Source organism: Macaca fascicularis, chromosome X, assembly GCF_037993035.2.
Source record: "Macaca fascicularis isolate 582-1 chromosome X, T2T-MFA8v1.1".
NCBI classification, from domain to species: Eukaryota; Metazoa; Chordata; class Mammalia; order Primates; family Cercopithecidae; genus Macaca; species Macaca fascicularis.
Window position 1 is genome coordinate 51,572,037 of NC_088395.1, and position 21,919 is coordinate 51,593,955.

The 21,919-nt window shown below is 37.5% G+C and overlaps 1 long non-coding RNA gene across 1 annotated transcript; it reads left to right on the forward strand.

Moving 5' to 3' along the window:
• The first annotated feature begins 250 nt into the window (after window positions 1-250).
• Window positions 251-8,386, forward strand: LOC135969094 (uncharacterized). Its single transcript, XR_010584182.2, has 3 exons — window positions 251-346; window positions 4,350-4,461; window positions 7,245-8,386. It is a non-coding gene; the product is annotated as an uncharacterized lncRNA (long non-coding RNA).
• Window positions 8,387-21,919: the final 13,533 nt, after the last annotated feature.

Below are 21,919 nucleotides of genomic sequence, written 5' to 3' on the forward strand. Positions count from 1 at the left end.
TGTAAACCCAGGAGGCGGAGGTTGCAGTGAGCCGGAATCGCACCATTGCACTCCAGCCCAGGTGACAGTGAAGACTCCGTCTTAAAAAAAAAAAAAAAAAAGTGATTGGGTCATGAGGACTTTTCCATCATGAATTAATTAATTTATTCATGGCTTAATGAATTGATGGGTTATCATGGGAATGGGACTGGTGGCTTAGAAGAGGAAGAGAGATCATAGCTAGCCTGCTCAGCTTTCTCACCATATGATGCTCTGCCTTGCCTTAGGACTCTGCAGAGTACCCACCAGCAAGAAGGCCCTCACCAGATGTGACCCCTTGACCTTGGACTTCTCAGCCTCCATAACTGTAAGAAATAAATTAGTTTTCATATAAATTACCCAGGTCCAGGTATTATGTATAAACAGCAGAAAATAGACTAAGATCAGCCACTTCCAAGTTTTGGCAATTATGAATAAAACTGGTGTGAATATTTGTGTACAAATTTTTGTGTAAATATAATTTTCATCTCATTTGGGAGTTCAATTGCTGGATTTTGTGGTATAAATATGTGTAATTTTCTAAGAAATTGCCAAATGGATTTCTAAAGTAGCTGTACCATTTTTCCTTCCCACCAGCAATCAACGAGAGTTTCTGTTGCTCCACATCGAGCATTTTACAGTGTTTTGAATTTTAATCATTCTGATAAGTTTATAATGGCTTTTTATCATTGTTTCAATTTGCAGTTCCCTAAAGACATATGTCATTGAGCATCTTTTTATATGCTTATGTGCTATCTGTACATTTTGTTTGGTGAGGTATCTGTTCCTATATTTTGCCCATTATTAAGTTGGTTGTTTAGTTTTTTATTGTTAAGTTTTAGGAGGTCTTTGTGTATTTTGGATACTAGTGCTTTATTGGTTATGTGTTTTGCAAAGATTTTCTCCCAGACTGTTCATTAAGAGTGTGTTTTGTACAGCAGTTTTTATTTTCAATAAAGCCTGTAATCAATTTTTTCTTTCAGAGACTGTATATTTGATATTATATCCAAAATATAATAGTCAGACCCAAGGTCACCAAGACTTTTTTCCCCTGCCAGCTTCTAGAAGTTTTATAATTTTGTGTTTTACATATTAACAATTACATGGGTTACTTTTGATAAAAGATGTAAAATCTATATCCAGATTCATTTTTTTGCATGTAGAACTGCATGAAAGCAGTTCATTTGTTGAGAAGTCTATCCTTTCTCCATTGAATTACCTTTTTTCTTTTGTAAAAGATGGGTTATCTATATTTGTATGAGTCTATTTCTGGGCTCTCTATTCTATTCTCTTGATCTATTTGCTTATTCTTTTGCCAATAATAAACTGTCTTGGCTACTGTAGCTTTATAGTAAGTTTTGAAGTTGGGTAATGTCAGTCCTCCAATTTTGTTCTTCTTCAATACTTTCATAGCTATTCTGATTTTTTGCCTTTCCATGTAAACTTTAGAATTAGTTTGTTAATATTGACAAAATAACTTACTGTGATTTTGATTAGAATTGCATTGAATCTATAGATCAAGTTGGGAAGAACTTGATTGCTCAACAATATTGAGTCTTCCTATTTATTTACATGGAATATTTCCCCAACTGTTTAGTTCTTCTTTGAATTCTTTCAGAAGGGTTTTGTCATTTTCTTTATATATATCCTGTACATATTTTGGTAGATTTATACTTATTTTTTACTGAAAATGTAAATGGTATTGTATTTTAAATTTCAAATTGAAATATTTCATTGTGGGTATATAAGAAAGCAATTGACTTATGTATATTATACTTGTATCCCGTGACCTCGTTATAATTGCTGATTAGTTCCAAGACTTATTTTACTGCTTCTTTAGAATTTTCAACCTACACAATTATGTCATCTGCAGACAGACAGTTTGATTCCTTCCTTCCCAATTTGTATAACTTTTATTTCTTTTTCTTGTCTTATTGCATTGACAAAATTTTCCAATAACAATTTGAAAAAGAGTAGTGATAATGGACATCCTTGTTTTGTTCTTGATCTTAGGGGGAAAACATCTAGTTTCTTGTGATTAAATATAATGCTAACTGTAGATTTTTTTGTGTGTAGTTATTCTTTTCCACAGTGAGGAAGTTCACCTCTATGCTTAGTTTGCTGTGTGTTTTTATTGTTAGTTGGTCTTAGATTTTGACAAATGCTTATTCTCCATCTATTTATATGATCACATCACTTTCTTTAGCCTCTCAATGTAATGGATCACCTCAATTGATTTGCAAATGTTGGCCCAGCCTTGCATACCTGGAATAAATCCTGCTTGGTTATGGGTGTATAATTATTTTTAAATATTGTTGGAATCAATTTGCTAATACTTTATTGACGATTTTTGTGTCTATGTTCATAATGGATATTGGTCTGTATTTCCATTTCTTGTAACATCCTTCATTTTAGTATTAGGGTAATGTTGGACTCTAGAATGAGTGAGGAAGTATTTACTTTGCTTCTATTTTATGGAGAAGATTATAGAAAATTGGTATAATTTTTTCCCTTTAATGTTAGGTTAAATTCACCAATGAACCCATCTGGGCTTGCTGCACTTTGATTTCTGAAGATTATGTGAAACTTGATTCCAGATGATTATTAATTATTGATTTCATTGCCTTTATAGGTGTAGAACTATTTATGCTTTCTATTCCTTCTTAAGTGAGTTTTGGTAGATTGTGTCTTTAGAAAAATTGGTCCATTTGGTCTACATTATCAAATTTGTGGACTAGACTTGTTCATAATATTCCTAATTTTCCCTTTGGTGTTAATGAGATCAATAGTAAGGCCCCTATTTCATTTCTGGAATTAGTAATTTGTGTCTTCTCTTTTACTCTTGTTATCCTTACTAAGGGTTTATCAATTTCATTGACCTTTCAACAAACAAACAGGTTTTGGTTTTGTTGATTATCTCTATTAATTTACTGTTTTCAATTCTGTTGACTTCTACTCTTAAGTTTTTATTATTTTTTTCTTTTTTAGTTTAGATTTAATTTGCTCTTATTTTTCTAATTTCCTACAGTAGAAACTTAGATCGTTGATTTTAGATCTCTCTTATTTTCTAATATATGTATTCAATGCTGTGAATTTTCCCATAAGCACTGCTTTCACTGCATCATACAAATTTTTTTGTGTTTTCATTTTATTTAGTTCAAAATATTTTAAAATTTTTCTTGATATGTCTTCCTTGACCCGTGTATTATTTAGAAGTGTGTTGTTTAACCTCCAGGTATTTGGGAATTTTCCAGATATCTTTCTGTTATTGATTTTTATTTTGACACCATTGCGGCCTTTGTGTAATTTTTATTCATTTAAATATGCTAAGATGTGGTTTATGGCAAAGAATTTGATCTGACTTAGTGAATGTTCCATGTGAGCTTGAGAAGAATGTGTAAGTTGCCACTTTTTGATAAGTTTTCTATAAATGTCTATTAGATCCAGTTGATTGTTCTGTTCAGTTCAACTATGTCCTAACCAATTTTTTTGCCTGCTGAAATTGTCAATTACATTCTCTTCGAATGTAAAAGTCTCCAACTACAATAGTGGACTCATCTATTTCTCCTTGTGGTTCTATCGGGTTTTGCCTCACATATTTTGATGCTCTGTTGTTAGGTATATACACATTAAGAATTGTTGTCTTCTGGAGAATTGACCCCTTTATCAATATGGAATGCATTCTCTTTATCCTTGATAATTTTCCTTGCTCTGAATTCTGTTTTGTTTGCAACTAATATAGTAAGCTTGGCTTTTTATTAATTAGTGTTAGCATAGTACATTGTTATCCATCATTTTGCTTTTATTCTATTCATGTCTTTATATTTAAAGTGGATTTCTTGTAGATAACATATTGTTGTGTCCTAATTTTGATCCACTCTGTCTTTTCTTTTTTTTTTTCCTTTGAGACAGAGTCTTTTTTGGCACCCAGGCTGGAGGGCAGTGACATGATCTCGGCTCAGTGTGACCTCTGCCTCCCGGGTTCAAGTAATTCTCCTGCCTCAGCCTCCTGAGCAGCTGGGATTACAGGCATGCACTATCACTCTTGGCTAATTTTTGTATTTATAGTAGTGATAGAATTTCACCATGTTAGTCAGGCTGGTCTCGAACTCCTGACCTCAGGTGATCCACCCTCCTCGGCCTCCCAAAGTGCTGGGATTACAGGTGTGAGCCACCATGCCCGGCCCACTCTGTCTTTTAATTGATGATTTTAGACCACTGACATTTAAAGTGATTATTGATATAGTTTGATTAATATCTATATTGGATTAATAGTTGCTACTGTTTTCTTTTTCTTGTTGTTGTTGTTGTTGTTGTTGTATTTTTTGTAGAGACGGAGTTTTCCCATATTGACCAGGCTGGTCTCAAACTCCTGGCCTCAAGTGATCTGTCTGCCTCAGCCTCCCAAAGTGCTGGGATTACAGGTGTGAGCCACCATGCCCGGTCAGTATTTTTTTACTGTTTTCTATTGAAGCCAATTTTCAAAACTACATCTTTATCCTTTCTTTACACAAATACTCTCTTTTAATAATAATGTCATTCTCTTTAATACAGAGGTACTAGCTACATTTCCTGGGCTTTGCTTGCCCGTGCATTTCAAACTTAAATCTGCTAAGGAGAGTATATAATTGATCAGGAGACAACTTGTAGAGAAAAACTGCTCAAAGTCTCTCTTTTTGCCTGACACCTAACTTAATCCTCACAGGACCATTATGAGGTATCCTCTGACATGAGATAGTTGACATCATTTTCCTAATCCACAACAGAAGAAGCAGAAGCACTTGCTGAGGCATCTCAGGTCATGTGCTGAAAGTCATGTTGCCAGCAAAGGGTATGGTGGGATTTGAATCCAGGTGGTCTGATCCTGTGCCCATACTCTTTAACTTACTCACACTAAGCAGATGGTGCCCTCATAGTTTTGAAGGGGGTGAGCCAGGTAAGCCAATATCCTCTGTGATCTGCTACTGGGGCCAGGGAAGAAGTATGTTCCTTGAATGCCCCATGCTCTTTCAAGCTCACAAGACCTCATGCATACATGCTGCTCCACTGCCTGGACAGTTCGTCACCCACCTTCCACTCAGCTTCCAGTCAGCGGCCAACCACCTTCTACTCAGCTAACTGCCACTCAGCCTTCACACCTGAACTTACTGGTCACTCACTTGGGTAGAACGTACCCCCTGAACAATGTTATAGTTTCCTGCCACATGCCATCAGAGACCACTGAATTCTATCACACTGCACATTCATCAGAGTTGAAGATTCTTTACTTGTTGTATGCCTCCCTCAGAAGATAATGAAACCCCTGAAATCAGGGTCCTTGTCTGCCCTTCTCAACCCTGAGGCCCCAAATCCCCACTGCACAGAAGTGTGAGGTCCAGAGATCTTAAAGGAATCGTGTTTTTGCTGGGAACAAATGGTTAGTGGTAACAGGAAGTGGGAGTGCTAACATATACAGTTATTTAACACTTTTTTCCTATTCATCCTGGAAAAGTTAGGGATGGATGAAAAATTACAGCTAAAGGATTGACATTTTTTTTTTTTTGAATCAAAACCAATGGATTTCTAGGAGAGAGACTGGTTAGGTTATTGGATTATAATACATACCTGTGGGATTATATATTTGAACAAACTAATACATTAAGATAAAATGCTCAAAGGCAGATACCTAAATAGAGATTTTCACTTTATACAGTAATTAATACTAGAACAGCCACTGAGGTTTTAAAAAGTGAACATTGTAGTATACTATATTAGTTCTCACACTGCTAATAAAGACATACCTGAGACTGGGTAATTTATAAAGGAAAGAAGTTTAATGGACTTGCAGCTCCATATGGCTGGGGAGGCCTCACAATTATGGCAGAAGACAAAAGAGAAGCAAAGGAATGTCTTACATGGTGGCAGGCAAGAGAGCATGTGTAGGGAAACTCCCCTTTATAAAATCATCAGATCTCGTGAGATTTATTCACTATCACAAGAACAGCATGGGAAAAACCTGCCTCCATGATTCAATTACCTCCCACTGGGTCCATCATCCCACAGTGTGTGGGAATTATGGGAGCTACAATTCAAGATGAGATTTGGGTGGGGATGCAGCCAAACCATATCATATACTAAGTGAATGAAGCAGAAATTAATTGAAATTAAATAATGTCTGTAACAGAGTGCCTGTTACATGGTGGGTGCTCAATAAGTGTTAGTTATATAAGTAAGTTTATGCGTCGTTTTCTCTTTTAGTTGGTATTTATGGAGTACTTACTATGTGCTTCACCTGGGCCCTATGTGCTCCCTGAAAAGCTTTCTGTGTTTCCTCAGTAACTACTCTCTCCCATTCTGCATACAGCTTTTTCAAATTCTCTTACCTTTCATAAGACCAGTTCTCTGACTTATTACCACCCCCCCATACCCAGTCATAGCATAAAATCTGGCCTACTAAATCACCAAGGAAAGGGAAAATACATCTAGTAATTTTTAAACTTTTTTGTTACATTGTAGTTAATACACCAAAAAGATCACCCATTGTAACTCTAAATTGAGATGACTTATGGGAAATGTTTACAGTTGTACAAACATCATTACTATCCAGTTCAAGAACACTTTTGTTATCAATAAAAGTTCACTTATGATCATTTTTTAACAGCTTTATTGTGGTATAATTGTAATGTAATAAACCATGTGTGTTTTAAAAAGTGTACAATTTGATGTTTTGACATACATTTAGACTTGTAAAACCATCCCTACATTCAAGATAATGAATGTATTCATCACCCCTAAAAGTTTTTGTTTTGACCCTTTGTCATTCATCCTTCATACCCTGCTCACTACTTCTTATGCTCATGCAGTCATTGAACTGACTTCTATTCTTTTTCATTAATTTGCATTTCCTAGAGTTTTATATCAATGCAATCAGATATACCATGTATTTTTTCTGGTTTCTTTCACTCAGATAATTATTTTGAGATTCATTCACATTGGGTGTATCAATAGTTCCTTCGTTTTTATTACTGAGTAATATTCCATTGTATGAATATGTCACAACTAACCTTTCATCAATTAATGAGCAGTTACGTTGTTTCCAGTTTAGGGGTATTGTAAATAAAGTGGCAACAGACATTCAGGTAAAACTGTTCACACGGTGTCTTAATCTGTTTTGTGTTGCTGTAAAAGAATATCTGAGACTGAGTAATTTATAAAAAAATAAGTTTATTTGGCTTACAATTCTGCAGGCTGTGAAGTACAAGAAGCATGATGCCAGCATCTGCTTGGCTTCTGGTGAGGGTCATGTGTCAGTCAAAACATGGTGGAGAAGGCCAAAGGAGAAGCAGACACATGTGAAGATAGAGGACCTGAAAGACGTCCTGGCTTTATAACAACACACTCTCATGGGAACTAATCCATTCTCAGAGAAGAAATCCAGCCTTTCAAGAACTCAGTACCATGAGAATGGTACCAAGCCGCTCATGAAGGATCTGTCCCCATGACCCAAACGCCTCTCACCAGGCTTCACCTCTCAACACTGCCACATTGAGGATCAAATTTCAACATGAGTTTTAATGGGGACAAACAAACCTCATCCAAACCACAACACATGGACATATATTTTCTTTAGACTTTGCTAAATACATAGTAGTGGACTGGCCGGACCATATGATATGTATATGTTTAGCATTTTAAGTAACTAAAAAACTGTCTTCCAAAGTGGCTGTGCAATTTTACATTTCAACTGGAAGCATATGAGTGTTCTAGTTCCTCCATATTCTTACAACACTTGGTAAGGTCAGACTTTTTAAATTGTAGCCACTGTAATAGGTATGTAGTGGTGTCTTACTGGGTTTTAGTTTGCATTCCCCCAATTACTGAAGATGTTGAACATATTTTGATGTGCTTACTTGACATCTGTTCAAATCTTTTGCCCATTTTTAATTTGGTTGTTTGTGTTATTATTGTTGTATTTTGAGAGCTCTTTATATATTATAGATATATGTACTTTATCAGATACACGCTTTGAAAAGAGTTTTTACCCAGTCTGTGGCTTTCTTTCCATTCTATTATCATTGTTTTTGAGGAGCACCTTTTTACTATTGGTGAAATAAATTTAACAATTTGTTATGTTGTGGACTGTGCTTTTTATGTCATATCTAAGATATCTTCACATAAACCAACATTGTGAAGATTTTCTCCCATCATTTCTTCTAGAAATTTTATAAATTTAGATTTTACAATTGGAGTTTTGGTCTATTCTGAGTTGAGTTTTATGGTATGATATATGGCCCCAACTTTAATTTTTGCATATGGATATACAATTATTTGGTTTAAGAAAGTCTATCCATTTCTGCACTGTCTTTTGCATCTTTGAAAAAAAAAAAAAGTTGTCCATTCCTGTGTGGGTTTATGTCTACACTTTCTATTTTGTTCCACAATCTATTTATCTATCTTTACATCAATACTATGGTGTTTTGATTATAAAGTGGTAGTAGTCCTTCAATTTCATTCTTCTTTTTCAGAGTTGTTTTGAATATTTTAGGTACTTTTCATTTTCATATTTCATATTCCATATAGCATTTTCTTGTCCATTTTTACAAGAAAAACCAGCCGTGATATTGACTAGTATTACATTGAATCTATACATCAATTTGGGAATAAATGATAGCTTAATAACATCAAGTCTTTGAACCAGTTAAGATATATCTCTTCATTTACTTAGGTCTTCATTAATTTTTAACCACAATATTTTGTAGTTCTCAGTGTACTGGTCTGATATGGTTTGGCTCTGTGTCCCCACCCAAATCTCACATCAAATTGTAATCCCCATGGGTCAGGGGAGGGACCTGATGGGAGGTCATTGGATCACGAAGGCCAATTTCCCCCTTGCTGTTCTTCTGATAATGGGTGAGTTCTCATAAGATATGCTTGCTTAAAAGTGTGTGGCACTTCTTCCTTTGCTCTCTCACTCCTGCCTCCATGTGAAGAAGGTCCTTGCTTCCTCTTCAACTTCTGCCCATGATCATAAGTTTCCTAAGGCCTCCCAGCCATGCTTCTTGTTACCCGTGCAAAACCGTGAGTCAGTTAAACCTCTTTTATTCGTAAATTACCCAGTCTCAGATAGTTCTTTATAGCAGTGCGAAAAAGGACTAATACAAGACCTTTCATGTGTTTTGTTAGATTTATCCCTAAGTACTTTGTATTTTTCTCTTGTAAATGATATTTTTAGTTTCAATGTTCAATTTTTTTATTGCTTATATATGAAAACACAAATAATTTTTGTATCTTGACTTTGTAGTTCTCTACCTTGATAAATGTGCTTATTAGTTCTAATAGGTTTTTGAAGATTTCATCTAATTTTCTAAACAAGTATTTATGTCATTTATGAATAAAGAGAGTGCTACTTCTTCTTTTCCAGACTCTGTGCCTCTTCATTTTCTTATCTGACTTCGCTGCCTAGAACCGCCAGTCCAATGTGGAATAAAAGCGTGAGTGTAGACATTCCTATCTTCCTCATCTTGTGTGTATCTTGTTTGTGTGTGTGTGTGTGTGTGTGTGTGTGTGTGTGTGTGTGTGTGTAAGGGGAGCCCTTCCTTCCTTCCTCCTCCTCCTCCTTCTTCTTCTTCTTCTTTTCTTTCTTTCTTTCTTTCTTTCTTTCTTTCTTTCTTTCTTTCTTTCTTTCTTTCTTTCTTTCTTTTTCTTTCTTTCTCTCTCTCTTTTTCTTTCTTTCTTTTCTTTCTTTCTTTCTTTCTTTCTTTCTTTCTTTCTTTCTTTCTTTCTTTCTTTCTTTCTTTCTTTCTTTCTTTCTTTCTTTCTTTCTCTCTTTCGCTCTCTCTCTTTCTCTCTCCCCTTCTTGCCTTCCTACCTTCCTCCTTTCCTTCCTTCCCTCCCTCTATCCCTCCTTCCCTCATTCCTTCCTTCCTTCCTTCCTTCATTTCTTCCTTCCTTCCTTCCTTCTTGCCTTCCTTCCTTCTTTCTTGCTTCTTAGAGATGGAGTCTTGCTCTCTCACATAGCTCACTGCATCCTCAACCTCCTGGGCTCAAGCAAGCCTCCCACCTCAGCCTCCCAAGTAGCTGAGACTACAGGCATGCACCACCATGCCCAGCTAATTTTTTAGTTTTTTGTAGAGACAGGGGTCTCCCTCTGTTGCCCAGGCTGGCCTCAAACTCCTGGCCTCAAGTGATCATCCTGCCTCAGCCCCCCAAAGTACTTGGATTACATGTGTGAGCTACTGCATTCAGAGAGTTTTTCATTGTTAAATATGGTGTAAGCTGTAGCATCATATTTATAAATGTGCTATATAAGGTTGAGAAAATTTTCTTTCATTTCTAGTTTTCTCCAAGTGCTTATCAGGAATGGATGTTGGGGTTTCTCAAATGCTTTTTCTGCTTCAATGGAAATGATCAAATGATTTTTCATTAAAGTTTGCTAATATGTAAATTACATCGATGATTTTTGACCGTAAAATGGCTGGGCATGGTGCCTCACACCACCTGTAATCCTAACATTTTGGGAGGTTGAAATGGGAGGATTGCTTGAGGCCAGGAGTTCAAGACAAGCCTGGGTGAGATAGTGAGACCACCGTCTCTACAAAAAAAAAAAAAAAAAAAAAGTAAAAAAAATAAGCAGCCCTGAATTCCAGGGATAATACCTAGCTGAATATGATCATCACATATTCCTTTAATTATTTTAATATAGTTTTATTTAATTTTTTAACATATTTATAACACCTGCTTTAAATGCTTTGTCTGCTAAATATAACATTTGAGCCCATTCAGAGTAACTTTCTATTGCCAGGGGTTTTTTTTTCCCATTTCGTTGTGTCATAAGTTTTGGTTGTAAAGTAGATATTTTAGATAGTGTTTTACAGCAATTCTAGATTTTGTTTTAATTATATGAATTTTTTCTGGAGAATTGCCTGGCTTTAGCATTTTAATTTGTCATCTCATGGCAAGCAGCTGCTGAGTTCTCTGTTTAATTTTTTTATTCTTATTTTTATTTTTTATTCTGGATTCCTATTAAGTCACCCCTGTATCTGCATATCTTAGTGATCAGGCAATGGTTTGGCCAGAGATTGTTTTAAAAAACCTCAAGCCTGTGAAGCTTCTACACTCAGCCGATCAATTAATCCATCAATCAATCTGTGTGTGAAATGGGGAGCACAATAAACATTTCAGTCAATTCTCAAGCCTACCTTCACTTTTACTTTTCTCTGAGTTCTCCTGGGTCTCTCCCATACATGTGCATATTTTCCCAGTCACACAGGATATATGAAGCCCTACTGTGGTGCATTCATTTTCAAAATATCTTTATTAAATTCCTGTCTGATCCTCTGCTTGCCCCACTGTAACCTCAAACGTGGGCAACCAAATGGACAGATTTTACCATTTTATTCCTAATGAGTATACAACTTTTAACTAGTAATAACCCAGCTTTTCACCATCTGACCCAAATGAAATTCACCCACTGGGAGAAAAGCTGCTAAATTGTTTTGGTCGGCACATAGAGTAAAACTATCCTTCTCACCTTGGGAGCTGAGGGAGATTAGGGGGTGGGCTGGATGGAAGCAGCCCCATGCAGGGACACAGATTCTTTTATGCACAGATCTAGTAGCTTTTCAAGGTTAAACACTTATTAATGAGTTGTTTACCTTAAGTATATTTTCAGAGCCCCCAAATTTTTGTTTTTGACAATTTTGTCCAGTCTTATTCTTGTATTTGGCACAAAGGATTAACCAAACTCTTCAAGCCACCATAACCAGAATTTCCACTCCATCAGATGTAAGTTTCCTCATTTTCTTTCAACTAAACCTAAAAACTTTGTTGTATTCACTCTCTTATTAGTTAGTTATTGCTGCAAAACAAATGACACCAACACTTAGTGCTTAAAATTGTATTCATTTATTTAACTCTTCTTACTCTGATGAGCAATTTAGTCTTAGCTCAGCTAGCCAGTTCTTCTGATCTCTGCTGGAATCATTTATATTCATGTGGTCAAATGATAGATTGACTGGGAGCTGGATTTTTTTAAGATGGCCCCAGATAAGATGTCTCATCTCTTCTGTATGTGGTCTGTCATCCTCCAGCCAATTGCCCCAGGATTTCAAATGTCAGCTGAGTAAGATTCCAAGAGGGAAAGCAGAAGTGTGCAAGGCTTCTTTAGGACCATACTCAGAATTAGCAAAATATCATTTATTCCACATTTTATTAGTCAAATGGTTGTAGGAAAATCCAGGTTCTTTTCACATGACCAGGAAAGATTAGGCTTGCAGACACTTTGAAGGGTGAGGGGAAACAGAATTTATTGGGCAAGCATGGAAAAAGAGAGAAAAACTTTCAGCAGAGTGAGAGGGAAGCCTGTTAACTGGCTCTCGCTCCACCATACAGGAACTCAAGAGACTGGCTCCTCTGCGAATGACGCGACATTCCATGGCTCCATCCTGTTTTCCCAGTGTGCAGGCCGGTTGGAGTTTCTTTGGGGCCTGCAGTCCGGTTTTTCAGCCTTTAGGCTGTTTTAGGCTTGAAGGTGGGGTTTTGCTGGGCAGCCCTTGGCTGCCTCCTGTCTCTACCATTCCCCCTTCTAAAGAAGTACATCTAACTGTCCTTAGAGTAAGAATAAAGGTAAGGATGAAGACTGATCTTAACTTCTTCCTGCTGACAGGGGATGCTGTTTTGGGAAAATGGCAGTCAGATCTCCCTCAGAGAGAGGTGTCATTGTCTGAGGCTCCTGTTGCATGACCATTTGGACTTTGATGACCTGAAGGTGAGACAAGACAAACCAGGTTATTTGAAAACATATCAAAATGAAACAAGGGCAAGTGAGGACAGCTTAGAAATTCTGAGGCCTGTTACCAGTTTGCACGGGGAGAGGGAAGCCAACAACTGGACTGGTAAAAAAAAACTTTTACCCTTTTGATGGCATGTCAGGCTTCTGGGTTCCCTTCCCCTGAGCCCAACCCTAAGCCAACCAGTTTAAGGTTTGGGAAATTAACTTTTCCTATTTTGGAGGATGCATCCAAGGGGAGTGTCCCATAGTATGGAGACACAATTACCTATCAGTGAAGAGAAGAAACAGGAGGAGAAAAGAAAGAAGAAAGCATTTTTTCAAAGGAGTCCCAGGGTTTCGGGATGCATTTGAAAGGGGTGCAGACTGAAGATGAATGGTTACTCATCTAGTAAGAGGGGAGCAGGTATCCCTGGATCCCTTCTCTTTCCAGCAAATACACAGGGTACATGAGGGAGAGAAAGTGAGGCACTCCTCTTTCTTTCCTCCATCCTTGTATCCCCGAGTCCCAGTGACCACAACAGGTTGCCACCCATAAATGCCAATGCAGCTTGCACCCATGATGCATGGAGGGCGTAGAGAATAGGAATTATCCGCTCTCACCTGTGCCTCTATCCCCCCTACTCTCAGTAGCCTTGGAGTTCGCTAGACCTCACTTATGCCATGGATACCAGCATGACATTTATGCATGAAACGCGAGGCTTGGCTTAATCAGCAGGAATTAGCCAAACTCACCTGCACTGTACCTTTAACCTCTGTTATCAACTGCCTCTGGATCCCTCAGATCCAATTTTCTTTCCTAGGGCTTTGACCCAAAGCTTGGAATTAAGATTGGGACCAAAATGTGTCTTGGGGAGACTGCATGGATTCCTTATCATCAGCTGAATGCTAAAGTGAAGCTGTGGAATTGAGTCCTCCTCAAACAAGGTAGAGAAAAGGATGTCTTGTGACATGCCCAGACAACCTGTGGCTATAGTTATGCTTGCTAAGATTTGGGCGCATGATGCTTGGCTTTGGTTAGCTCCCTTGGTCTTACTTTCCGAAAAAGGAAACCTCTGAGTGATGGGCACCCTATTTATTTCCATTACCTGGCAGGATTTGCAAGATAATTGCTCAGAACAAGAATATTGATCCAGATTTCTACAGTACCCATCTCTTTTGTTCTTTCTGAGCCTGTTGGTTCACAGGAACAAGCAGTGTTGGTCTAAAATGTAGGCAAAAACTTAAAAACAACTAATAAGTCTAGAATTTAATGACAAATGTATGATAAGTTTTGAAACACAATTTCTGTCTCTCTAGTCCTAATTTTTGTTAAAAGAAATCATGATAGGACTGAGTTGTTTGCCAAATAGACTTTAGTCTTATACTTGGCCTGATTATTTGCATAAAATGCAGCAAGAATAACTATTTCTACATAGGCCTTTTAGATTGGCTTTGATGGAACTCGGTTCCACAAGGAAACTCAGATAAGACCTTTTAAAGCTGAGCCCAACCATGGATTTGTATCCTCAAATACATGTGAGTTGGGTGATCCTCTCCTCTTAAGGTCCCAAGATAAACTTGGAGCTCCTGGGCCTGTTAGAAAGTGACATTCTTTACTGACCACAAGTAAGGAACACTGTACAGGGACTGCATAGATGAGGGTATGAGGGCAGTTTCCCCAAAGGGCTTTTATCAGCTTTGCAAATTGAACTTGACTCTTTAAAGGGGAGCTTACCCTTCCAGTCAAAGCCTTGGTAAAGCAACCAGTTTCTTCAATTGTGTTCTGGTGCAAAAGAAAATGGATTCTTATTGCACTGATGCAAACAGCTATATTACCATAACTTAAGAATACTCACGGAGAGTTTCTAAATTCTAGAGGAACCAGGCCAAGAGAAACAAACAAGCTCCAAATTCTGTTCACAGGAGCATACCTTACTCAATTATTAAGGGCCATTAATAGTTCAAAATAAGTTTCCTTGACTCTGAAAAACAAAACAAGGATCAGCAGTATTCCAAGCAAAAATAAAAAAGTTTGCTTCAGTTTTCTGAGTTCATTCTGTTGGCTCTTGCTTTGCTTGATGTTCATGAACATTTCAGCTCTTCATGAGTCCCGTATGTTTTTCCTTTATTCCAATGTCACAGTCTCCAAAGTTATCAGAAACCTGTATTTGAGAGTACTTGTCAAAGTTCTATAGCTTATTATAAACCATTTTTTGAAAAGGATTAAAACAAGACAACAATTGTCTGTGAATAACAAAATGTCTAGGGTAGTTACAGTTAGAAACACAATTGACAAAGAAGTTTGGTTATCTCTGTCGTTTACAATAACTTAACAAACATAATTATGATTGATAGCATTATACTTTAGACATTAGAATTTTGGGCTGGGAACAGTGGCTCAAATCTGTAATCCTGGCACTTTGGGAGGCTGAAGCAGGAAGATCACTTGAGGTTAGGAGTTTGAGACCAGCCTGCCCAACATGGTGAAACCCTATCTCTACTAAAAATACAAAAGTTAGCTGGGCATGGTGGCGTGCACCTGTAATCCCAGCTACTCGAGAGGCTGAGGCAGGAGAATAGCTTGATCCCGGGAAGCGAGGCTGCGCTGAGCCAAGATCATGCCAATACACTCCAGCCTGGATAACAGAATGAGACTCTGTCTCAAAAAATAAAATAAAATAAAAAAATAGACAGACATTAGAATTTTGGGAATCCCATACAATTTTGGAACGTATATTGGTGTTATTCTCCAAAATATAACTTAAAGAAGATTGAACGTTATTTTGCAATCTCATGTAACTAAAAATGTCAAATAATCCTGTTTACCTCTCTTCTCTGAACATTCCAGGGACCCTTCTGAAGTATCTGAAAAGCTAGGTGTCCAGAAAGACAATTTTGAAACTGATGTTTGATTTTGGGGAGCCTGTTAAATATGTTAGAGGTTTGAAACACTTGGCGTTATGAAATAGAATTCCAAATTGCCATAAATTATTTATTTTCCCAAAATAATGACTCAGAAATGTTTAAAAAGCAAAACAACCTTTTATAATCCTTTACAAAATTTTCTAAAGAGCAGATTAGTGCCTTGGGAGTACCTTGTTTTGCTTTTCTTTTAATCCTTAATTTACAGAAAAACCATGTAATACCCTTTTGAATTTAGTCAATATGTTCACACAGAGAATTTCTCTTGCAAGATTAATTTTTACAATCCTTCCTCCACTTGTTTGAACCTTTAGCTTTATCTTATCTAATTTAAAACAATTCTTTAACCCTAGGCAAGAATTTATATTTTTATGCCTTCTTATAGCCTTTTATTAAAAACACATTTTATGTTCTTATACACCTCACATGTAAATCTATTTTCAGTAGTCTCAATTACATTTCATAATGGTAACTCCTAGCAATTTTTAACTTTAATGTAAAACTTGGTAAGTTGTTTTAATTATGTGCTAAGTACAGCCAAGGTTTGACTCCTTCCAGTAGAATTAAGGGCATGGTTAGTTCCACATGTCCCCAGGCCTTACCAAGTTGAGCAGGCCTTACCAAGTCGAACAAAAACCAAAAAGCAGTGTATAATCTTAAAACACTTAGCAAACCTTGCATCTTACCTGCATAATTTAGTTCACCTATTTATATTTTAATGACATCTGCATTTTACCAATAATCTTTATAGCTGTTTTTATTTCTCAAAGATTAAAGTCACATGAACTAAAAGGTACCATTTTTATCTTACCTTTAAAAAATATTTGATCCAACTGCTTATCTTCCTTTAGGCCAAATTAGAGTTCTTTTTACAGATATCACATATACAACACATATATAACTACACAGACAGGCAGAAAAAAATCCAGTTGCCATAAGATCTTCCATCAGAGGAGAGGGATCTACCCACTTTTAATTCCTGGGGTTCTTATGAGGAAAATAGAGGTCTCTCGACTCATACATGCATTGAGAGTGGCAAGGCAAAATCAAGAAAAATAATTCAGCTAACTGAGAAAAAAAAACCTTTTTCCAGCAAAAGAAGATCCAAGAAAAGAAAACATAAAGACCTTTTAAATATAACCATAACTTGGATATACACTTTTAATGAAGTTGAGTGCTCCTTAAGAAAATCATTTTAGGCCAGGCATGGTGGCTCATGCCTGTAATCCCAGCACTTTGGGAGACCGAGGTGGGTGGAAAATGAGATCAGGAGTTCAAGACCAGCCTGACCAACATGGTGAAATCCCATCTCTACTAAAATTACAAAAATTAGCCAGGTATGGTGGCGCACACCTGTAATCCCAACTACTCAGGAGGCTGAGGCAGGAGAATAGCTTGAACCTGGGAGGTGGAGGTTGCAGTGAGCCAAGATCACGCCATTGCACTCCAGCCTGGGTGACAGAGTGAGACTGTGCCTCAAAAAAAAAAAAAACAAAAAACAAAAAAAAAAAACAAAAAACTCTGGATGCGGTGGCTCATGCCTGTAATCCTGGCACTTTGGGAGGCTGAGGCAGATGGATTACCTGAGGTCAGGAGTTCGAGAGCAGCCTGACCAACATGGAGAAACCCTGTCTCTACTAAAAATACAAAAATTAGCCAGGCTTCGTGGCACATGCCTGTAATCCCAGCTACTCGGGAGACTGAGGTAGGAGAATTGCTTGAACCCAGAATGCAGAGGTTGCTGTGAGCCGAGATAGTGCCATTGCACTACAGCCTGGGCAACAAGAGTGAAACTCCATCTCAAAAAAAAAAAAGGAAGAAAGGAAAGAAAGAAAGAGAGAAAGAAGGAAGGAAGGAAGGAAGGAAGGAAGGAAGGAAGGAAGGAAGGAAGGAAGGAAGGAAGGAAGGAAAGAAAATCATTTTAACTCCCTTATTATCTGACTTCAGCCATGCCAATCAGCCAGTATTTCTGGCTTTCAAACTTTGCTAAAGGCTCAGAGAAAGGACATTCCAAGGTGGTTCGTGGAGGGCAGGGGAATCAACAAATAGCAAAAGGTCATGCAGATATCAAACCAGAAAGGACTCATTTCCTAAGCCAGGATTGAATCTGGACCACGGCAGTGAGAATGCCAAATCCTAACCACCAGAACATCAGGGAGAGAAGCTTAATTGTTGTTGGATGAAGCTGGACTCCCTAACTGGAAAAGAAGGAGAATCCACCAGACGCATGGTGGAGAACACAGGCCAGCTTCCTTTTGGGCACCCTTGAGCCATGTATTCCAGCCCTGGCTGCGAGGGGATTAGGGGGGCCACCATTCCCCACTCCATCCTGTACACACCTGCAGCCACTGGGATGTGCTTCTACCCTCAGAAGAGATCCGAGGAGAAAAAAGACTTAGAAGCAAAAGAAAAAAAAGGTTTTTTGGCCGGGCGGGGTGGCTCACGCCTGTAATCCCAGCACTTTGGGAGGCCGAGGCGGGCGGATCACAAGGTCAGGAGATCGAGACCACGGTGAAACCCCGTCTCTACTAAAAATACAAAAAATTAGCCGGGCGCGGTTGTGGGCGCCTGTAGTCCCAGCTACTCGGGAGGCTGAGCCAGGAGAATGGCGTGAACCCGGGAGGCGGAGCTTGCAGTGAGCCGAGATCGCGCCACTGCACTCCAACCTGGGCTGGGCGACAGAGCGAGACTCCGTCTCAAAAAAAAAAAAAAAAAAAAAAGGTTTTTTGTTTTGCATGATACTCACCTTTCCTCAAGTCCCATTTTGGGTGCCAAAAAATGTAGGAAAATCCGGGTTCTTGTCACACAACCAGGAAATATTGGGCTTGCAGACACTTTGAAGGCTGAGGGAAACAGAATTTATTGGGTGAAAAAGGAAAAAAAGAAAAACTTTCAGCAGAGTGAGAAGGAAGCCTGTTAACTGACTCCTGCCCACCACACAGGAACTCCAGGGGCCAGGCTCCTCCCCTCTGTAAATGGTGTGGACTTCTGTGGCTCCACCCCATTCTCCCAGTTCACAGGCCAGTTGGAAATTCTCGGGGACTGGCAGTCTGGTTTTTCAGCCTTCGGGCTGATTTAGGTTTGAAGACAAGGTTTTGACAAGGCAGGGCACAAGGGTGCCTTGGCTGCCTCCTGTCTATCAAAACCAATCACAAGACTAGTATAAAATGGAGAAAGCAGGAAAAAAAAAAAAAAGATGCTGACTTTGTTTATAGGTAGTTCCAAGAAAAATCGTCATGATGGATGGATTTGTCCCTGATGTGTTTGCATTTCCAGACACCCCTTATTTATTTGTAAGTATTAAAATTATTTCCTTGCCAAATATGGATGTTTTATGTTACTCGATATTTTCCTTCTACTAAATACTGATCAAGAGTCATAATGATAAACATGATTAATTTGTAGGTCCTGATTACATTGCTGCTACAATAATTATTTTTGGTCCAATTTTATGGATGAAGAAAATATGATTTATCAAGTAATTGCCCCAAGGTTAAGAAATAGGTAAGCATAGATTTGAATCCATGTATGTCTTTCCAGATCTTGTGTTCTTTCATATTTCAAGTTAATATATTGAGAGTTCTAAGAAAACTATCACAGTTGCAGCCCATTTCAGGGAGTGGGTGGGCTAGAGGTAACATATAGAAATGAAAACTGTCATATTTCAGTTCCTGATGCACAGTTTTCATTTACTACTGTTCATCACACACAGCCTTATCTGGGTGAAAAGCACGAGTAAAAGCTTGAAAAGCTTGAAATTTCACTTGATGGTACTTGATGAAGGTTTATTATTATAACCATCTGGAATGGACCAAGGTCTAATTATGGTTCAAAGGTCAGTCAAAGTAAAGTCTGATAGCATAATTGATATATGCAGTTCAAAAGATTACAGATTATGTTTTTTCTTTCTCAGTCTACCAGATTATTGGGTTGGAAAAGATGTTTTTTCTTTGTTTGACTAATTTTCAGTGTTGCAGTCGTCCCTTGGTATATACAGGGGATTGGTTCCAGGACCACCGCCCACCCCACTCCACACATACTCAAGTCCCCCAGTCAGCCCTATGAAACCTGCTTATATAGTAATAGTTGGCCCTCCTTATACACAGGTTTCTCGCATCTCCCAGATACTGTATTTTTTATCTGCTTTTGGTTGAAAGAAATGTACATATAAGTGAACCCATGCAGTTCAAGCCCATGCTGTTCAAGCGTCAACTGTATTTAGTAGTATTTTTTAGTTGTGAAACTGTAAAGTCATAATAAATGTATTAAGGAAATTACCCAAAGTCAAGCAACCATTCATAACATTTCAGAGATACCTGTTCAGTCATTTTTCTGTCTATAGTAGGTGAATGCTTGTATATTTTATATTAGCACGTATACACTCTTTCATTTTCACCTTAGATATTTTAGTTCACCTTTCTGACTAAAAACATAATAATTTTAAAAATTAAAAAGCAGGCCAGGCGTGGTGGCTCATGCCTATAATCTCAGCACTTTGGGAGGCCAATGTGGGAAGATCACTTGAAGCCAGGAGTTCAAGACCAGCCTGCGCAACATAATGAGACCCCCATCTCTACAAAAAAATTTAAAAATAACCAGACATAGTGGCATGCACCTGTAGTCCCAGCCACTGAGGAGGCTGAGGTGGGAGGATTGCTTTTGCCCAGGAGGAAAAGGCTGCAGTGAAATTTGATTACACCACTGCACTCCATCCTGGGCAACAGAGAGAGACTCTGTCTCAAAAAAAAAAAAAAAAAGTAAACACTAAAGAAGATATAGAGGAAAAGAAGAGTAAATCCTCTGTATAGGGTCCCCCCAAATTAAAATACATATTAACCATCATGATACTGGTTAAACAAATATTTATTATTCATAAGCAATCTGATTATATGTCTAGAAAAAGGAAGACAGTTGACTGTGAAAATAACTGTCTTAGAAAAAGTGCCTAATAAATTGTCTATGTACACAACAAATATTCACAAATTGATATTCCTCAATATACCATAATTAGTTGTTGACACTAGCCATAAAAACATAATGTTTAGGAATTATATGAAAGAAATGTGGGTCCTGTATGAGGAAAATTATTAAATGGAGTGAGACTAAGTGGTGAATTGAATAAATTGAAATATTTGCTTTAACTGGATTTGAAGGCTGAATTGTAAAGCTATTAGTATTTGATACACTCAATAGATGTTCCAAAGGTATTCAGTAATAATTAAATACCTATTCTCATTTTTGAAAATATATACATTTAAAGTAGATTCTAGTAGGCTATATTGAGGTGACTTTTTTTCCTGTAAAAAAAGCACAGAATGGTTTTATACAACCAGAGGAAATTTCATTAAAATCAAGACCAAGACAAATATGTTAATTATCCCTAGTATTACTTAATATTGCTTTAGAAATTATCTTCACTGTAAAGAGATGTTAAAAAGAAATAAGTTCTGTAACTTTTGAAAAGGTGAAGACAAAGTTATCAGTGCTTGCAGAAGATAGGGGTATAGTCCTGAAAAACATTAGAAACAACATAAAATGTCTTGGTATAAATGAATTTTACAAAAGGATAGAATAAATGGTAACTGTTTAAAATGTCAATAGCTTTTATGCATATCAGAAAGCCTTACATATAAAACATAATGGGAGAAATGACGACATTCACAATAGGATCTAATTTTAAAAATGATAAAAATTGCGAATTTTGAAAGAATATTTGAAAAACAAATGGAGAGATAGTTTTGCAGAGCTAGGATGATGGTAGTGGTGACTGGAATGATGAGGAAGTCATCACAATGCCCCTGCTGAATTATAATTTTCCTAGGTACCAACCATATCACAAGGATCCCTCACAATCATCAGGAGTGGTTATGCCTCATCTATGTGTCATTTTGTGGAATAATTCAATTCCACAACCGATTATGCCCCTCTAATTCAGTGTCTTTGCAAGTACCTGTACCAGAGGGAAGGGGAAAGAGAAGAAAGACATGCTAAAATGGGAAAAAAGTTATGAGGTAAGCCAGCTTTTTAATGATAATAGCAGGTAAAACCTTAGTTCTAGAACACAAGGGCCATAACTTACTGAGTGAATAAAATCCCAATCAAAATGCCAATGGAATTTTATTTGCAGAACCTGACACAACCATGTTAATATTCATCTATTAGAATAACTAGGAAAGAATGCTTAATTTTTAAAGAAGAGTACAATCATTTTCAAGGGGATGGCATTCTGAT